Here is a 13,492-nt window from a genome sequence, read left to right on the forward strand (position 1 = left end):
ATCAGTACTTACTGTTAGTCCCTGACAATGACACCAATTTGATAACCTCGTATTGCTATCAAAATGATTTCAGCTTCTTAAATAATAAGGAAAATGTAGTATAGAGAATCAGGGTTGATCCTCAGGGACTATGGTTTTTGTGATTTAGTAAAATTGTTTCTTAATTTTAAGAAAATATAGAATTCCAGGTAAAGTTAAAAAGGTATAATAAAATAAATAATTATAAAAAAAGAAAAATAAATATTAACAGTAATAAAAATAAAATGGGATTTTTTAAAAGTTTTTTTCTTTAAAATAAAAGATAATAATTAAATAAAAGAAATAAATAAATAATAAAAGAGATAGAGATAATGAAAAATTATAGTGAAAGCAACCTCATACTTCAGCTTCGCCTCAAATTCGTCGCATCATCGAAACATATTTTTACTTCAAGATTCACGTCAGCTTACAAGAACAATTCTTCGCTTCCAACTCGGATTGTGTTGTTTCAATAACAACTGATTCCGATCTCAGTTTACTCTTAGCAAACAATTTTGCTAAGTGTGTTCTCGGGAAGTTGAATATGCTTCAATAAGCAAATCCTTCTTCAAACGTTAACCATAACAATATCTGGACCAATGTCGAAATCGTCTTAATTTGAAAAGTAAGCTCAGAAAACAGAGAGAAAATCTGAAGCGATTTAAGTACCTTATAATTCTCACGTTTGGAATTGAGCTTTCACTTTAGTCTTCGACTTGAAAGAAAATTAGTTAAGCATAACCAAAGTCATACTTAGCATAATAGAAAAGTATGCGAAAAATAGAGAGAAAGCTAGAGAGAAAAAGAAGATTTTATCCTCAAATGAGAGAGATATGTTTCCAGGCTCACCCCTAGAGGGTATTTATAGCCTTCAAATTCCTAAATACAAGCTAAAACATCTTAAATCCTAATTAAAACACTTAAAACTATTTAAACTAAAATACCTAAAAAATAATATAATATTCTAAATCCTAATTAAAATACTAAAACCTATTTAATTTAAAATATCTAAAACAAATATAAAATATAAAAATAATATCGTAAAACTTAATTAAAATACTAAAACTTATTTAAACTGAAATACAAAGATAAAATATAATGTTTAAAATATTATCCTAAACTTGAGTTTAATTCAAATCCGAATTCCAGCCAGCTTTGATTCCGAAAATAAAAAATCTACAGAATTGTGTCATTTTTGTTCAATTTCCAGAATCTTACGTCCTGTATAAAAATGAATTAAAATAAACAAATAAGCCAAAAAAATCAATGATTAAAGAGTAATTTAAAAGTAAAATATTAACCAAAATAAGCACTTATCAGCACCCATACAGCGCCCTAAATCAATACCTAATTAATTAATCAGTTGTCCTTGCAATAAAACTTATACATTCAAATATAATTTATTTTGAGATCCCTTTTAAACACATACAAAATAAGACTAAAATTTAAAACATATATGAAACGAATACAATTACTTAACTATTTACCAACCTTTAAGGATGTTCAATTATTAAAAACAGCGAGACTAAACCTAGATCCAATCTAACAGTCTTTCCTCGGTGAATTCAATTAAAAGAAAATAATATGTTTCTCAGTCTCAAATTTTAAATGAAAGAAATTTTAGGTTTTGCATCTTATAACCATTAACCTAGTCATTTAGGATATATGTGCAGTGGCTAAATAATATAAAAATTAGTGCCTAAAGAATGCCTCAAAAATGTTTTAGTGCCTAAATAATTTTTTCGTTAAAAATATGTTCCTAAAGTTTTTTCCATTAAAATTTTAGGTTCCTCCCATTAAAAAAATCGTTAAGTGATATGTGTCACGTCTATATTTTTTTTAAATGTGACACCTGTCACTTAACGATTTTCTTTAACGGTAGGTACCTAAATGTTTAGCGGAGAAAACTTTAGGCACCTATTTTTAGCAAAAAAATTGTAGGCACCAAAAGTTAATTTTGAGTATAGTTTAGGCACTTATTTTTATATTAAACCTTTTTAATTTCATTTTTAGTTTTTACCTATGATTTCTAATTATTTAATTATGCTTCATAAGAGAAAATATTAATCTTGGTGTGCATTTAATAAGTGTTCAACTATACCAAAAATTGACTTTTGGTGCTTAAATCGTTTTGTTAAAAGTATGTACCTAATTTTTCCAATGTCACACTTTTAGGTGCATGGGCTGTAACTATCGTTAAATATGATTGTTACCTGACAAGTCTCACGCATATAAGATTTTAAAAAAAATTATCTAAAAAATCTTAATATTATAATTTAAAAAAAAACAAAATTTTATTTCATCTATCATCGATTAGCCACCGTCGGTCTGTGACCGTCACAACTGAAAACATAAGAGATGTCTCATCACTACGTCCAAAACCCAGTCCCCCTCCCACCGTCAAATTGCATTAATTTTCGTGGAAAGCGTGGCAAAGGGTTTTCAGATTTTTAGGTTTCTTTTTGTTGTTTTTTGGCAATTCAAAAGGCTTCAGTTGTCTGTGTGTTACATGACCACCACCATTGAGTTCCTCTCCTTGCTCCAAACAAAACCTAACCGGTGGTGACACTTCATCATCAGAGGTGGGGGATGAGAAGGAAAGGGAGCGACGTGGGGGTTGATTTAAAAAAAAACATTTTTTTAAAAAATACAAATTTTATTTTAAAAAATAAAAAATATAAATGTGATAAGTGTCAATTAACAATATTTTTAATAGTAGGTACCTAAAAGTATATAAGAGAAAATGTTAGGCATCTATTTTAACAAAACATTCTTTAGGCACCAAAAGTCAATTTTGGGCATAGTTTAGGCAATTATTTTTATATTAAGCCTAATTTTTATCAATGTATCACATGTGTCAGGAAATCAAACCGTTGTTAATGTTTGTGATTCTAATGTTGATATGTAAATGATAATAATGTTAATAATTGTGATAATTTATATTTAAATAATAATAATGAAAATGGTGATGAAGGTGTGCATATAAATGAGAAAAATGTCTTCGGTGATAATGTTGGACTTTCTAATGTTGAGAATGTTAATAATATTGATATTGATAGTTCTAATAATGTTGATGTTGATAATACTAATGCTTTTGATGATACTGCATATCATAAGTTTAACATATTTGATCCAAGCATTTTGGATGTTCTAGATTCTCAAATGATTGAAATTTTAGAGATAAAAGGTTCTAAAAGAGACTTATTCAATGAGAAAGGTATTAAAGATAAATTAGAAAGATAATTCTCTGCATCATTTTACGCTAGAGTATTACCAAAATGGAGAAAAATACTATAGAGTTTGATTTTTTTATTCAAAAGAATTTGATAGTTTTTTTGTTGTAAATTATTTAAGAAAATGGGCGGTAAAGGCCAATTAACAAATAACGAATATAGTTATTGGGCACGTATTTGTGTTAGAATTAGAGAGCATGAAATCGGTATAGAACATGTTCAAAGTAAGACCACTTGCATGATTTGCATTTAAGACTTAAAAAACACAACTATTGACAAAGTACCTAAAAACTACTTTAAAAAATAAAGAACGCTAGAAAATTTTCTTATTGAGAATTATTTCAATTGTAAAATTTCTCGTAAAACATAATCTAGCATTCCAGGGTACTAAAGAGAAATTGTATCAAAATAGAAATGTAAAGATTTTGAGATTAATTAAAATTTTAGCTGAGCTTGATCTTATTATTTAGGAGTATGTTCATCGTATTGCTAATGATGAGATTCATGTTCATTACCTTAGAAACAAAATCCAAATGAGTTATTTTTTTGCTTGATTGTGCAATTAAAATTAAAATTGTTAAAAAAATAAACGAGACTAAATATTTTTTCTATGATATTTGTTTGTATTCTTGATACTAGTCCACTAGAGAAAATGTCTTTAATTTGAAGGCATGTGGATGTTTCTTCTTATTGTGTTGTTTTTTAGCATAGAAGAATCGTTTTTAAGAATTTTAAATGTTAATGACATAGCTAGACAAGATCTTTTTATTTTTTTAGATAAATTGAATGTTCTTGAACTTGATTTAGATGATCAACGTAGACAAAGCTATATGGGTCAAATATGAAAAAAAGTGCAAAGAAAACATTTAGATTTGAATTATAGAGTTTTTTACACCTTGTGGTGCTCGTAGTCTTAATTTAATGTTGTACGACATGGCCAACAATTCCGGAAAAGCTAGGGACTCTTTTGGTATTTTACAATATATTTACACTATATATGCAAATTCGATAAAAAGATCTCATATTTTGTAGGAAAATGTGAAATATATGACTCCTAATTCATTTTCTTCTACTCCCTGGGAGAGTCGTGTTGATAGTGTAAAAAATCAATAAGATTTTAAATTTCAAATAGTCAAAATGCCAAAAATAGCCCCCAACATTTACCAAAATGGTCATTGTGCCTCATATTCTTTTTTTTTTCTACAATATTTTCACCCCCAATGTTTCAATTTGAGGCAAAATGCTTCCTCTATAGATGAAAAACATTAATTAACACATGATGACACTACAAAATAAATTAACCTAAAATAAAACATTAAGGACTAAAATGCATTAGAAAAAATGAACAAGGACCAAAGTGATTATTGTGTCAAATATTAGGGGCCTTTTTATCCTAAAATAAAATGTTGGGGGTAAAATGCTTCGAAAAATAGAAAAGAGGGCAAAATGACCATTTTGGTAGGCATCTAGGGCTATTTTTACATTATGTCTTTTAGATATAAGAGATGTTATGCTTGAAGTTTCTAGGAGTGATAAAGATTCAAAATAAGAAGCGAAGTTAAATCTTTAACCAATGATGATGTTTGGGATTTTGAGTTCACAGTGGTTATTATCATTTGGTATGATTTGTTATATGATGTCAATTCAGTTAGCAAAATATTACAATCGAAAGATATGATTATTTTTGTTGTCATTAAAAATGTGAAAAATTTAATTTTATTTTTTAAGGAGTATAGAGAGAATAGCTTTTCTAATGCTCTTGAAGTTGCTAAGAAACTTGCAATTGATATAGAAATTGATCCACTTTTCCTCAAATGCGTCAAATCCCAAAAAAAAAAAGATAGTTTGATGAGAATTTAATTGATGAGAGTTCAAAATGTGCAGAAGAGTGTTTTACAATTAATTATTTTAGTTGCATCATTGATCAAGCAATTGTTTCACTTGATAAAAGGGTTGAACAATAAGAAAATGTGTTTGGTTTTATATTTTCTTCTGACAAATTACATTCACTAGATGATTCGAGTTTAAAATCTTGTCATAGTAGTTTGGAAGATGCACTTAAGAATGATGATAAATGTGATAATCATGGTTATGACTTATATGTGGAGTTGAAGTTACTTGATGAATTTTTGTCCCAAAAAGAAAAAGTTGGTCGTTCTTGATATTTTAAAGTTTTTGAAGCATGTTGATTGTTTCCCAATAGAATTATTGCATATAAGATATTGTTAGGCATTCTTGTGACAATTACAACGACTAAAAGAAGTTTTTTAAATTTAAAATTGCTCAAATCTTACTTAAGTAGTTCTATGTCACAAGAAAGATTTAATAGACTAGCTTTGGTGGCAATCGAGAATGAGATTTCGGATAAAGTTGCTTATGAGGATTTGATTGATTAATTTTCTTCAAAGAATGGTCGGGGATGAGATTTTTCAAGTGAAAATCTTGTAAGTTAGTGAATGTCCCTTATTGTTTTAGTTGTATTTTCTTAACAAAACAATGAAAATAATGTATTTGATGAAGCTTAATTATTTTCTATGTTTTATTAATAAAATATTAAATTAATTATTCAATGTAATAGAATATGCTTTTGTTCTATATGGGATAATTTTTAAATTTTTGCTCAGCCGTTCAAGGCCCTCAAAATATCCGAGGTGGCTCTAAATGCATACAATCCAATTTCATACATCAATTTTTTTAAAATATAGATATTAAATAGAATATATCCTAGGATTATAGGTCTTCTACGATCTGACCTTCGCCCATGCTATCCCTATGCAGCAGCAGTTGTATAATATCAGACGATTGTCTAAATATTCGACGTCCATGACAGGTTCTGTTCCATCTGCTACTCAATTTGCCTCTCAAGGAACATAGTTAAACTATAGGTGGTAGTTTTGTTTTAGTAGCTCAATTATGTGTGGAGTCATCACAAAGACATTGGTCATTGCCCTACCTTGTTCAAGCAACTCTAATACCTCTTTAATGTTTGTCTAAACTATGACAGTTCATAATGTCATCTCGTCAGCTGATGTCCATTAGCCTCTTATAGTTTAGATGGAGAGCCGTAGCCAGTGAAGTAACAATCGTTGGTCCGTTGTCCAATAATTCTCTATGAGAAAGATGAATACATAAGGGGGAAGATGAGAGTCAACAAGGAGAAAGAAGTGGAAAGGATCCCCTCTTCCATCCTTTTCTCGGGTATGAATACCTCGACTATAGGGTGACTTATGTCAAACCTATGATGGCGATGGCTATCTGTAAACTCACTTGAACAAGATTGTTATAATTGTTGGAGCAAGTTTGGCTTTCGGTAAATCGTGTGGGACTATTTAGAGGTGATCAAAACTCGACTCGACTCGAAAAATTGATTTTTTCGACTCGACTCGATTCGAAAAACTCGACTCGAAATGACTTCGAGTTGTAATTTCATAAACTCGACTCGACTAAAAAAATTCAAGTTCAAATTGAGTTGTAAAATACAACTTGAATAACTCAAAATTTTTAGTAATTAGTGGATAAATTTTCAAATTTGAGTCGAGTCCCTCAATTCTATATAATATATGTATATCACATATGAAAGAAATATATATGAATTGTATTTTTTTTTATCAAAAATCACACAGGAATGGATTGTTATATATATATATGTATTGTATAGGTCATAAAACACTATTTAAATTGAAATCAAATAATATTATAAATATTGATAATTAAATTTAAACACAAATTCAAAAATTCAACTTGACTCGAAAAAATTTCAAGTCTACTCTGATTTGTAAAATAGGACTCGTCAACTCGAATAACTCAAAATTTTTTTACTCGACTGGATCGAACGCACACCCCTAGTACTATTTGAGTCTAATCGTGGGGCTGCAACTATCTGGGGAGTATGGAACTCCATATGAATCACAGGTAGAGATACTATTTTTGGAGGATATCTTCAGAGATATAACACTTATCGCCCCTTGACTGACAAGTGTCGATTTTTCCAAATAAAAATAATCATATTCTCTAATAAATAAGGAAAGGTAGTATAGAGAAGTAGAGTCGATTTACATTTTATATATTTTGTGAGATAAATAATATTTGTGTTAAAGATTTTATCTTAACTATTAAATTATAAATCTTAAAGCAATGCATGAATGTAAAATAATAAAAACAGTAGGTTTTTCTTTCTTTCCATTTCGGTTGCGTGTTCGATACGATTCATGTCGAATTCAAAATCTTAACTCCAGAACAGAAGGTTGCGTGTTCGATTCATTTCGAGTTCAAAATATCGAAATTAGGCAGGACATTCTTTTTTTCTTTCATTCCGTTTTGGTTAAAGAATCACAAATATGCATTAATTAAAGAAGAGATGCCTTTCTTTGTCGCATTAGGCATATGATTTCATATAGACAATGCCTTTCCGTCTTTGTTATACGGCTTCCGCTATCATCTGATTCTTATTCTGCATGAAATCTGTGCGCACCGCCGTTGATTTATTTTTCTCCGATTGAGAAACCTTCGAAAGATGGTTTAGTGCTGAGATGATGAAGATGGTATCTTCAAGAAATTAGCATTTTCGTTCTCAACTCTGAATTGCCTTTACAAGAAGAAGAAAGAAGAAGAAGAAGAAGAAGAAGAAGAAGAAGAAGAAGAAGAAGAAGAAGAAGAAGAAGAAGATTAGATCATAACATATAGGGTTGTATGATTCCGCCATGATTACATCGATGCAACAAGCACAAGTACTACTACTTTCGTTATCAATGTCTGGCGAAGAAGAAGAAGAAGAAGAAGAAGAAGAAGAAGAAGAAGAAGAAGAAGAAGAAGAAGAGATTAGATCATAAACATAGAAGAAGAAGAAGAAGAAGAAGAAGAAAAAGAGATTAGATCATAAACATATAGGGTTGTATGATTCCGCCATGATTACGTCGATGCAACAAGCACAAGTACTACTACTTTCGTTATCAATGTCTGGCGAAGAAGAAGAAGAAGAAGAAGAAGAAGAAGAAGAAGAAGAAGAAGAAGAAGAAGAGATTAGATCATAAACATATAGGGTTGTATGATTCCGCCATGATTACGTCGATGCAACAAGCACAAGTACTACTACTTTCGTTATCAATGTCTGGCCCAAGATTATATCTTCAATGATGATATGGTTATGGCGTAGGCGAAGCTTTGAGAATCTTCATGTCGGTCACCTGAACAAGATTGTTATAACTGTTGGAGCAAGTTTGGCTTTTGGTAAATCATGTGGGACTATTTAGAGGTGATCAAAAGTCGACTCGACTCAAAAAACCGATATTTTCGACTCGACTCGAAATGACTTCGAGTTGTAATTTCATAAACTCGACTACAAAAAAATTCAAGTTCAAATTGAGTTATAAAATATAACTTGAATAACTCAATATTTTTAGTAATTAGTGGATGAATTTTTAAGTTTGAGTCGAGTCCCTAAATTCTATATATATGTATTTCACATATAAAAGAAATATATATGTATTGTATTCTTTTTACCAATAATCACACAGGAATGGATTGCTATATATATATATATATATATATATATATTGTATATGTCATAAAATACCATTTAAATTGAAATCAAATAATATTATAATATTATAAATATTGATAATTAAATTTAAACAAAAACTCAAAGTTTCAACTTGACTAAAAAAATTTCAAGTCAACAATGATTTGTAAAATAGGACTCGTCAACTCGAATAACTCAAAATGTTTTGACTCGACTCGATCGAACGCTCACCCCTAATACTATTAGAGTCTAATCGTGGGGCTGCAGCTATCCGGGGAGTATGGAACTCGATATGAATCATGGGTAGAGATACTATTTTTGGAGGATATCTTCAGAGATATAATTTTTGTATATTTTGCGAGAAATAATTTTTGTGTTAAAGATTTTATCTTAACTAATAAAATACAAATCTTAAAGCAATGCTTGAATCAAAAATAATAAAAAAAACAGTAGGCTTTTCTTTCTTTCCGTTTTGGTTGTGTGTTCGATTCATGTCGAATTCAAAATCTTAACTCCAGAACAGAAGGTTGCGTGTTCGATTCATGTAGAGTTCAAAATCTCGAAATTAGGCAGGGCATTCTTTTTTTCTTTCTTTCCGTTTTGGTTAAAGAATCACAAATATACATTAATTAAAAAGAGATGCCTTTCTTTGTCGCATTAGGCATATGATTTCATATAAACAATACCTTTCCGTCTTTGTTATACGGCTGCCGCTATCATCTGATTCTTATTCTGTATGAAATCTGTGAACATGCGATTGCGTGGACCGAGTACTTGAAAGCAATTTGGTCTCGTGTATACGAACCGCCATTGATTTATTCTTCTCCGATTGAGAAACCTTGGAAAGATAGTTTAGTGCTGAGATGATGAAGATGGAATATTCAAGAAATTAGCATTTCCGTTCTCAAATCTGAATTGCCTTTACAAGAAGAAGAAGAAGAAGAAGAAGAAGAAGAAGAGATTAGATCATAAACATATAGGGTTGTATGGTTCCGCCATGATTACGTCGATGCAACAAGCACAAGTACTACTACTTTCGTTATCAATGTCTGGCCCAAGATTATATCTTCGATGATGATATGGTTATGGCGTAGGCGAAGCTTTGAGAATCTTCATGTCGGTCACCCTGGGCGAAGAGGCAAAAGCTACGACATGCCGTTGATGTACTTTTTGCTGCCGTGGTTCCAGCAGATAATGAATCGACCAAAAGAAAGCGATCTTTTGGTAAAATCATCATCTGCTGGAATCACGGGAGCAAAAGGTACATCAACAGTACGTCATAGCTCTTTGCCTCTCCGCCTAGGGTGACTACACAGATTCTTAGAGCTCCGCTGACACCATCACCATTATCATCATCGAAGACTTAATCTTAGTCGGTCAATCCACGTTCAAGATCACCTTCTTTTGGTATAGAACCACGTGAATTACTTTATGTTCTTGAAGAAGTTCAAGAAATAGAGTCTAGCTTGAGATGAATTCTGGAAATGCAGAGGTTAGCAGAATAAGTGAAAAAATGGATATTCCTTCTTCTGATTCAATTGCTCAATCTTTAGTTTCATTTACTACTACTTGTCAACATTCATTTAGGATTAGGAATGCGAATTCTTCATTAGTGTTTTCTTGGAAAAACAAGATTCCACATGTTTGGATTATTCGTTTCTATTGATCGATCCAGCTCAAATTACAATAACTTCAAACCATGATTTTCTAAATTTGAATAGGCTTGAAATACATTTTGATTGATATGCTTTTAAGATTTGAATACCGAATTGAGCAAACATATTTAACCCATTACCCAAGCTATTTATCTTTGTTCTCTCTTATTGATAGATAAGTTTTGATTTAGAATTAATTTTTAATTAAAATTTATTTTAATAATTGATATTGATATTATTTTTACTATTAATTTTAATTTTAAATGATTAATACCATTAATCTTTATGTATCAAAATTAATGGTAAAAAATAATACCAAATCAATATCGATTATCAAAATAAAATTTTAATTCAAAATTAATTCCAAATCAAACATAAAAACAATGTCGAAATCGTGGGGATATAGAACCTAGAAGTCTATAATGTAAAAAGGGGAAGAGTGTGGGGATTGCATACAATTTGGTCTGCTGCTTGTTTAATTCTGTTTTTTTGGGTAAGGTTTGTTGTCTTCCTTCTTTGTTTGTATGTTTGTGGTGCAGCAGTTTCCTAGTGTTTGCTATGCTCTGTTTTCTGTTCTGATATGGCTTGTTTGCTGTGTTGTTTTGCCTCCCGGTTATAGGCACTTTTTCACTCTAATTAGGTATAGAGAGGTTTTTAACGAGACTTTAACAAGAGTGGGTGTTCCTCCTTTTTAATAAAAGTGAATTGTTGAGAGAGAAAAATTCAAAACAAAACAGAAGAGGACTTTATATGCAATTTGTCAAGACGTTACTTTTAAAATCTATGTGCAATTAAAAAATTGGATTTTGTAAATACGTTCGCCTCGAATAATTTGGGAATCAAGTTTAAAAATAATAAAAATCGATTCGTGAGTCATCATCAATCTTTGATTAGGGTGTGTTTGAGCACCCAAAAACATATTTGTCATTTTAATAAAATATGACATTTAATTAAAACAACAATTTTAAGGTTTGCATTGTCAAAAATCTTAGTTTTGGAGTTGATTAAGCATGGAAAAAGATTAGCACCCCTACAGCGCCCTAAATCAATACCTAATTAATTAATCAGTTGTCCTTGTAATAAAACTTATACGTTCAAATATAATTTATTTTGAGATCCCTTTTAAACACGTACAACATAAGACTAAAATTTAAAACATATATGAAACGAACACAATTAATTTAACTATTTTACCAACCTCGGTGAATTCAATTAAAAGAAAATAATATGTTTCTCAGCCTCAAATTTTAAATGATGTGTCACATCCATATTTTTTTTAAAAATGTGACACGTGTTACTTAACAGTTTTCTTTAACGGTAGGTGCCTAAATGTTTAGCGGAGAAAACTTTAGGCACCTATTTTTAGCAAAGAATTTTTTAGGCACCAAAAGTTAATTTTGAGTATGGTTTAGGCACTTATTTTTATATTAAGCCTTTTTAATTTCATTTTTAGTTTTTACCTATGATTTATAATTTTTTAATTATGCTTCATAAGAGAAAATAATCTTGGTGTGAACATCATAAAAAGAAAAAGAAAAAAAAAAGAATCTATGAGTTAATTCAATCCCAATGAGGAGCATTTAATAAAATTTTTGGCTTATTATAAAAATAAGTGCTCAAACTATACCAAAAATTGACTTTTGGTGCTTAAATCTTTTTGTTAAAAGTATGTGCCTAATTTTTCCAACGTCACACTTTTAGGTGCATGGGTTGTAACTGTCGTTAAATTTGACTGTTATATGACAAGTCTCACGCATATAAAATTTTAAAAAAATTATCTAAAACAACATAATATTATAATTTTTAAAAAACCAAAATTTTATTTCCTCCATCATCGATTAGACACCGTCGGTCTGTGACCATCACAGTTGACAACATAAGAACTGTCTCATCACCTCGTCCAAAACCCAGTCCCCCTCCCACCGTCAAATTGTGTTGATTTTCGTGGAAAGTGTGGCGAAGGGTTTTCAAATTTTTAGGTTTCCTTTTGTTGGTTTTTGGCAATTCAAAAGGCTTTAGCTGTAATACCCCAATTTATGGGAAAAATTTTAGAAATTATAAAGTATTGGATTTAATTGGTATTTTGGAAGAAATTGAGGATTAAATTGTAAAATCGTAAAGTTGGCAAATCATTTTAAGAAGTGCAGGAAGTTCAGTGACTAAACTCATGGTTTACCCATTTTTTTAAGGGTTGAATTATAACCCCTCCCCCTATGTGTTTTCTGTAGATTTTCCTAGTTTTCCCTCCCCTTTTACCCTCATTTGAGCTCCGATCTACTCACCTTCCGGCCTCAATTCGACGAACTAAAATCACCATCGTATTCGTTGTTAACCGATGAAAAAAATCCCTCAAACCTTTCGTCGTGAATCATCCTCGTTCGTCGTTAATTTCACTCGGAAGTATCTTCGGTTTTAACTCCATTTTCGTTGGTTTTTCATCGATTCACGTTGATCCGACCATCCGTTTTCGACACCTCCCACACCATCGTGTTCCCTGCATCGTTTCGAGTTCGCCGATATCCTCCGTGTCTCCGTCATCACCGGCGCGTGGAGGGTTAAGAAAGTCAAAGTTTTCAATGTTTCGGAATCGAGTTCTCCGTCCTTCTAAATTATGAACCGAGCTTGGTAAGTGTCTCAGAATGCCATTAAATAATTTGTAAAAAACATTTCGGGATTTTTAGGGGCTCCGAGGACGCCGCACGTGCCCCATGCGCCGCCCCTTGCACATGGGGATGGTTATACACAAGTAAATAGAAAAAAAGAGAAAACAACAGGTGTGACCGACCCGACCCATTGACCGAGTTGGTCATTGACCACCGTTAACCAGAACTTTGACTGGCGTTGACCGGCCATTGAACGTCCTTTGACTTTTTTCGTGTATACCTATTTTGATGTTTTTCGACGTCTTAAGTTCATTTTTGGGGTATGTTTTGCCAAATTCAAACCTAGTAAGCTGTGTTTCACTAATTTATCACCCGATTCGTCTGTTTTTCAGAATTAAGTCCCGATTTTTATGAAATTTATATTGTTATGTATTTGAGGAATTATTGGAAGTTGAATTAAGGATC

This window comes from Hibiscus syriacus, unplaced genomic scaffold (assembly GCF_006381635.1).
Source record: "Hibiscus syriacus cultivar Baekdansim isolate YM2019G1 unplaced genomic scaffold, ASM638163v2 tig00002237_pilon, whole genome shotgun sequence".
Classification (NCBI taxonomy): Eukaryota; Viridiplantae; Streptophyta; class Magnoliopsida; order Malvales; family Malvaceae; genus Hibiscus; species Hibiscus syriacus.